Genomic DNA, 7,613 nt, shown 5'->3' on the forward strand with positions numbered 1-7,613 from the left:
GCGCCGTAGGCCATAAGGGCTGTTTTCAGTTTAATCTATTTTTAATGTGGCGCCTTATTCCAAACTGCTGAGTTCTCACATTCCCGAGCTGTCATGGTAATAGGATTGTGCAGTCTTATTGGCTGAAGTTTTCCACCCAAAGTGCCAAAAGTTAGGCTCCTAAATCCGTATTCAGATTCCTTAATGTGACTGACGAATCCCGCAGCAGTCAGTAGGAACTGGATGTGGTCTGCACCTTGGAAAACAAACTAGGCCTTTACGTGCGTCACCAAAGCCTAGCTACAGGCACCCAGATTTTCAGATGTGGGCCACCATATGAGTGGATTGAGCATCCCCAAAGGTCAGAAAGGTTCAAGTGCAGGATTCTTTGTTCAGCCCCACTGTATCTGTTGTGAGATGAAACTTTATAGTGTGGTGACCATGTGAACTGTTATGCAATGCACAAGGCGGCTTTAAAAGGGCAGGTTTATAAGCAGCCGTTCTTCCTAGTGTGGCTGCCTTTTTATGCAGAATGGCTACCAATGTTGATGTGAAGGAGAGAAGCAAGGTTCATGCAAGTGGGAATTTTGTTGGGGATTTGGAAGTGGAGTGCATTCAAAATCGTAGCAAGTGGCAGAGAGGAACAGCATGCCTATCCCTTTCATTGACTTCCCGTCTGCACTACTTCTCTACCCGTGATCTAACACTGCATGTTTTTGCTCTACTACCTTCTTCTGCTATTTCTATTTGTAGCACCCTGCTAGACTTGTATCCAAGCCAATCCAAAATTCTTCTGAAACTCCCTGTGCTAGCAGCAACATGAAAGCAGAACTCTGTAGTGGCTGCAGCAGCTCTGGTAGAGTTTAACTAAAGAGTGGTGTCAGTCACTTCAGCCTTTTGAGTTACACTGAAAATGGAAATGCCGTCTGCCAAGAGAAACAGCTTGCAAAAATTCTGTTATGTTGCCTTTCTTCATGATAGACCTAACAGTACTCTATGTGGAATTAGCAGCCAACACTAGAAACTGATGTACTTTTATTGCTTTGTTTTATATGACAGGTTTGTTTTCTTGTTATTATTATTGTGAGATAACATGTAAGTCCATGAAAGTACAATGCACTTTCACCCAGATGAGGCAGAACTTACTTAGTAAAGAGTGTTTTATTGCAGTGTGAAAGTGTCATTTTTTTCTCCTAATTTCTACAGAGGGGGCAAAAGCAATTTTCAAAGTATTCTGTCCCACCAAAAGACAAAAACAGAGAATAGCCAAAACAGATTCCCATAGAACATGTCCATTCACTAGCCAGAAGACCTATAAAGCTTCAGTGAACCACATCCTTTCATTCAACGAGCGCAGATGAAATGAAAGACCTTATGTGAATAGTGTCCCCCAGGCACCCCAGTCCCCTGAGCCAGAAGAGGAGTACTAACTGACTGCAGATTGGGGTGTGCAAGGCACAGGGCATAGGTAACTGGAGAGGAGCTGCTGCTGACTCTAGCCCCAAAAGCCAGACCCTGGAGCTGAAAGCAGTGCTGTTGTGCCAAGGCTTCCTAGCCTGTGGATGGGGAGGAGTCAGCAGGCTAGGCTGGCGGGCTGGGACCAGCTGGGGAGACTGTAGCCCAGTTGAGCGTGTGTTCCCAGGGACCAGAGCAGAAGTGCTGTGTAATGGCATAGCCCTTCCTGCCCCCTCGTTCTCCCTGTTCACTTCAGGGCTACATCCAGGCCCAATCTAGACATTTGAGACATCTGTCCCAAACAGAGAGCATGTTTGATGTCTAGAGGGCAGACTGAAATACAGGTGTTTCTGAAATCTTCTTCCACTCTTACATCCCTGCCATCCCATCAGAGCACAGAAACCTCACTCAGGACTTCATCCTTGAGTCTTATAAGGACTCTGGTAGCATGCTTCTCCCCAAGGACAGTGCCAGCAATATCAGTAAAAGAGTAGTGCTCCTTCCTTCTGGCTGGTGTCTGTTTTCTAAGTCACTGTCTTTTATTTTAGAGCATTCACTGAGGAAGTGGGAGACCTGGGTTCAATGCGTTCCTCAATCTGAGCGTGCTCCTCTCTCACTTCCCATGAGACCGTCTAACTGCTGGCTGATCAGCTATTCCAGGTGAAGCTCTTTAGAGTGAAATCATGCCTTCCACTAACAGGATGTTTGCTCTCCCCATCCCACTGTTGGTGGGCAGCTTCTGTTTTAGAGTGAAGTGATCAGAGCTTTATGGTATGAGGAGCCTCAGGCTGCATTTGGTGTTCTTGGAGCTGGTTTGCAAGACCCCATGCCTTAGAGTGTTCAGAGAAGGGGCACCTTGTCTTTGGATGTCCATAGAGGATAGCGTAAAGTCCCTCTCCTTGGAGATGCTGCTCTGGGCAGATGTGGAAGCAGAAGACTTGAATGTGAACCAAGGAGAGACCACAGAGTGCAGGTGGCTGAGAGACAGTGACCTCTGTGACTCTGGACTTCAGTGGCTGAGTTCAGTTAAAGTCTAGTTTTGTGCACAGTAAGTCCTTTATTGTCAGTAACTCTTTAAAACCCAACTCTGCATTTGGCTCCTTCTTGTGGACAGATCCTGGCAAATCAGCCAGGATCTTTACTGCTGCTTTGATAAACATTTCCAAGGTTTATTAAATGTGCTCTGTGACGTTCTTTTGTGGAGACAGTAATTTGACAGTCATCATATGAGAAACTAAGAGTTTGCCATCTGGCCTGGCAAGACTTTTTTTCTCCTTGCTATTAATTAAACTGAGGTTATTGCAAAATTTTATTATGATGGTTATGATTTGTCCTATGATAACGCTGGGGCTAATACTGAGGCATGCAAAGCACCTTCCATGCTGGTGACGTTAGTGGGAGGTACAGCTGAGCAGCACCTCTTTGAACTCTGGTGTCAGCTCTAATAACAAAGTTTCAGGGCCAATTCCTGCTAGCCCTATTCAGACACCTTACCCTGGAGCGGGTTCTTCTGGTTCTGAGGGGCTGGTTTCACAGGTAGGAAGACGTAGCTGGGGGGGAGGAAGGGGGCAGCTGCTTGACCACAATAGTGTCATATAACATGCCCTGGCAGGAGATCTTACTGACCACAGCTTTGCCCTGCTTGGGGAGACCGTGACCGTTCATGGGAAAGTAGATCAACAACAACAGATTGTTAGAGCACAGTGAGAAAAGAAAGGAGAGAAAGGCAGTAGGGGCTAAAGCTGAAGTCATCTGCAAAATACAGGTGCTGATGATGACTGGGGTGAGGAAGAAGGAAATGAAGCTTTTCTGGTGATTGGACCAGAGGTGGCTGGTTTGGGATGGATGTGTGTAGTATTTGGCAGGTTAACCTCTGTTTCCAGTCCACATTTGGACCCAGCTCAGGGCCTTTGAGTGTCAGAGGCTCTCACTTATGCTTCAGTGGTCTCTAAACTGTGGCTTTGCAAATATTTGCTGATGCTGGTAGGTTTGAAGAAGATGGCTCGGTATGAAGCTGGTAAGAAGTCATCCCCTAGCACTAACTCTTGACATCTTTCCCTTCTCTGTCAGAGACTTGAATGCTTCACTGCTCAGAGTTAACTCAGCAACTTCACATGAGATTCAATAATATTTATTTTTACCCAAATCCTTCGAAGTCTGAGGGACTGGAGACAGCATCAGTTTGAGATGAACAGCCAAGAAAAGTAAATCATCCTTGGGGCAGAGTGAACTGTCATTTGAAGAGGCCACAGGTGGCAAAGATGTTCATGAATCAGCAGTTCCATAGACCTCTGCCCATTCAGAGAGTAATGTGTGTAAACAGACTTGGAAACAGCACAGAGCCACAGAGCTTTCCAGATCCTTCCTGTTCCTTTCACACTGCTGAGGGGACCTCCACGGAGAAGCCACAGAGGAGGAGAGGGTTGAGGTGCTGGACACTGAGCTAGTCCCACAGATGGTCATCCTACACCTTCTGCTGCAGCTGTGCAAGAGCCAGGGTGATGGTGAGACTGTTCCCTGTGTCCCTGTTCACCTGACAGCACACCCAGGTGTATTCTTCAGTAAAGGAGACAGCTACCGACAAGCCTGGTGTCTGAGATAAAGGGAAGGAAGGAAGGTTAGGTGAGGACACGAGCTGTTGCACCATTGCACTGCTGCAGGTGCAGAACAGCTCCTGTACACTTGGGTTGCATGGAGCGGGCCTGCCCCACTAGCAGCTACTCTCAGCAGCTGATAGATGTGTCGAGGTGAGGGAGGGAGATGCAGCAAGCCATGGTGATGCGATCCTGCTCTTTGATACTTGCATTGGATCTGTGTGCCCGTGAGTCTGGGACCTCAGCAACCGATCAGGGTACAGATTTCCTTACTGGGTGGTCCCGCATTATGGTCCTGTCCCCTGCTTGTAGGATTGTCTGTCCTTCCCCGCTGCACGAGGGAAACAGGACTGGCAGCGGAGGCCACCGTATCTGTAGAGGACAGAACTCGTAGCTGGGTGGGACACAGCTAGGAGAAAGGGAGGTCTGTGCAAAAGGGAGGTCTGCGCAAATCCAGAGTGGCTGTGCCTGTGGCAACTGGAGGTTACAAGTTACCCCCAACCTGTAAACAGGAAGTTCTCCCATGCAAAGGTGTCCTCTCAGGCTCTCAGCAGATTCAAGTAGTCTTCCCTTCATTCTGCCCTTGATTTTTTTTTTTTTCTATCACAGTCACAAAAGCTCTTCAGAAAGCACTGCATAATTCCATGGCTCTGTGAACAACTGCAAGCCAAGGGTGTGTGCCTGGACGGAGCGTGCCTTACCCCACAGAACCCCCAAAACTCCTGCCGAGCTGGTGTGGGGGGATTCTTCCTACTCCTCTTTGATGTTTGCCAAATGTTATGCCCAGAGAGTGTAACCCCAGAGGGGCTTGTAGAGGACCCCCCGCCTTGTTTCGCTTGTGTTGTGTATTCTAGGGTGTGCTGGCTAGGAGGACTTCCAAAGAGACGCAGCATCACTTCCATTCCTGCCCGAATGTAAGCCCGGGGGCTGCTTCTGCTGTAGGATAACATGTCAGTGGTGAGAGCTGGCCAAGCCAGAGACTGTGCCTGAATTGTTTGCAAGACTTTTATAGACTGTCTATCGGGGATGAAACACAGAGCCCAGATCTTCAAAGCACTGTGTGGGATGGCAGCTATGGGACTCCCATTAAAGTTACTAGGCATCACATGACTGAAAAGTTCTGTGGCACCATTGTGTTTTGCAGAGGAATAACTGGGGCTCAGGCTGCTGAGACAAAGGAAAGTGGAGGAAAATGAACTTCACCATGACCCCAAAAGCAACACCTCACAAAATTTCAGCAGTAGGACTTGTGTCTTTTTTGTAAGGAGCAATTATAGTGGGTATTACAGGAGATGTAAAGGAACATGTGACACATTGAGATTTATTGTCAGCAAATGAGATGCTTCAAATTCGTTGCAAAGTTGGAGAACATCTAAACTAACTCTGTGAAGAACTTGAGGGAGTTAAGTGGAGTAAATTGGATTAATGTGACTGTAAAGTTAGAGCATCTGGTTGCCATCCACCTTTCCAAAGAAGAGAAAAGGTGCTCAAAGAATGTCTTCACAAGGTATAGAGACCATAGGGACTGAGCACAGTCACAGAGTGAAAAGGTGCCCACCTGGCAAAGACCAGTGATTGTATCATAGACAGGGACATGGAGTCAGTCTGGTCACAGTGCTTTCTGTAACTCTTAGAAGACAGTGATGAATGAAAACTCAGTGTAGACAGACTCCATTTTTCTTACTATTTTGACATATTTTGGGCTTTAATGTGAACTAACTACTATTATTGTAATTTTACAGATGGGGACAGACAGGTTACGTGACATGCTTGAGATCACATGAGCAGTCTGTGTCAGAGTGAGGAGCTGCACCTGGATCTTTCAGTTGTGAGGCTGCTGCTCTTGGCACCGCATGCTCCTGACTGCAAATGACGCATCCAGATTGACTTTGCCTGTGTCCTTTCTATGCCTACAAATGGTGAGTTTTTTAACAAATCAAAGAAACAAAAAATCACTCCTCCAATTTATACATCCAATCCTCTCTGCACTGTAGCATAATATACCTTAGAAGAGTCTGCAATTAATACAAATAATTACCCCTTGCTGCAAAGACTCTGAGATATCACTGGTTAAGAATCTAGATGAAACTTTCACCTTGTTTACTGAGTGCCCAATGTTGTGCGATTTAGGATAGATTTGCGTGGTATCTGCAGGATAAATTAACTCACAACCAAGATGAATACTTCAAGCTCCCTGGTGCCATTGTCATGATTTGGCCACCACTGGAGGTTCAATACCAGTAGAGAGAAGTCAGCAAAATAATTAGGTAGGAAAAGTAGTTGTCAGCTATTGCAGAGGGGTTCCCTGTGGTTGTCAGAGTTTGTTTGCCTCCTCCACTCTAAAAGATTTAACATAAAGGCTGACAAAGGAGTGGGTATCCATAGTTTCTTGGGACATATGCAAGTTCTAGGCATGTTCTTGGTCTTCAACTTCATTGAAGATCAGCAGGAGTGTGATTTTCCAAGGTGCCCAAAGAACCATTGGTCATGGATCCCAAGGCACAAGACACCTAGGGCACATCCAATAGTCCCATTCTAAGCAGTGCAGCTACTGAAAGCCCAGCTTTCTGTGGAAGAACCTATGCTTTTGACTCCAGTTTGCAAACGTGCTACTGGCTTTTGCTGCTCTAGATAGGTACTATGGGCTGCTGCTTTTAACTTGGCAGCGTTGCCAGAGGCACTGGGCACCTGGCATTTCATGACACCAGCCATTAATTGAAACTCATCAAACAAACAGCCACTTCTGCTTGCTGTGGCTCTGTTTTCAGCTCTTCAGCTCTGAAGTGAGGCTGACAATTTTTGCTGGTTTCTCAGACCTTCTATTGAGTTTTGTTAATTAATATTTGTGAAGTACTTAGATGTTTTCAGGTTTATGGTGATCCAGAGTAGTATTATTACTGTTGGTATTATTAAGACTAATAATACTGCTAATAACCATAGTGAGCCTCGCAAAATTCAATTTGACTAAAATCCTTGCCACAGATGAAAAAAACTAACTTCAGTGATGTGAGGGGGTACGTGACTCAGTTACCAGTAACTGCTGTTTACAAGGGGCAGGAAGAGTGTATTTGCTCAAATGAAAAAAGGTCAAGGCAGAGGCCCATTTGCTGTTCGTTAATAAGTAATCTAAAGTACAACACAGCTTTACTGTAACGAATCAGCCTGGCTTAGCTTTTCTTCCATTACCATTAATTCCAATCCAGTTCTGGACTAAAATGCCAATTAAAAAATAATCCACATTCTCATAGATTATTTTCAACATCTCCAAATCTATGGAGAGAATTTGTAACCGGGGAACAACAGCAACAACAACAGAAAAAACCCTTTCCGTATTTTTGCCAGTGTTTCTCTTGGGACACTGTAGGCAACCAAGGTTGAAATATCAGATGGGGCATTATTTAACTGCTGGGAAATTCTCCTTTAGGCTCAGACCTGTGCATCTTCCCTATGGAATTGTGCCAGTCAAGAGCTGTGGTGGAGCTGGCCCGCTTACAACCACCCCACTGAGTTACTGATGTAACTTACAAAACCACCTACATCATCTCTCAATCTGGCTCATAGTCAATAGTTAAAATTCAAACATGG

This window comes from Chlamydotis macqueenii, chromosome 13, assembly GCF_036417535.1.
Source record: "Chlamydotis macqueenii isolate bChlMac1 chromosome 13, bChlMac1.mat, whole genome shotgun sequence".
Lineage (NCBI taxonomy): Eukaryota > Metazoa > Chordata > Aves > Otidiformes > Otididae > Chlamydotis > Chlamydotis macqueenii.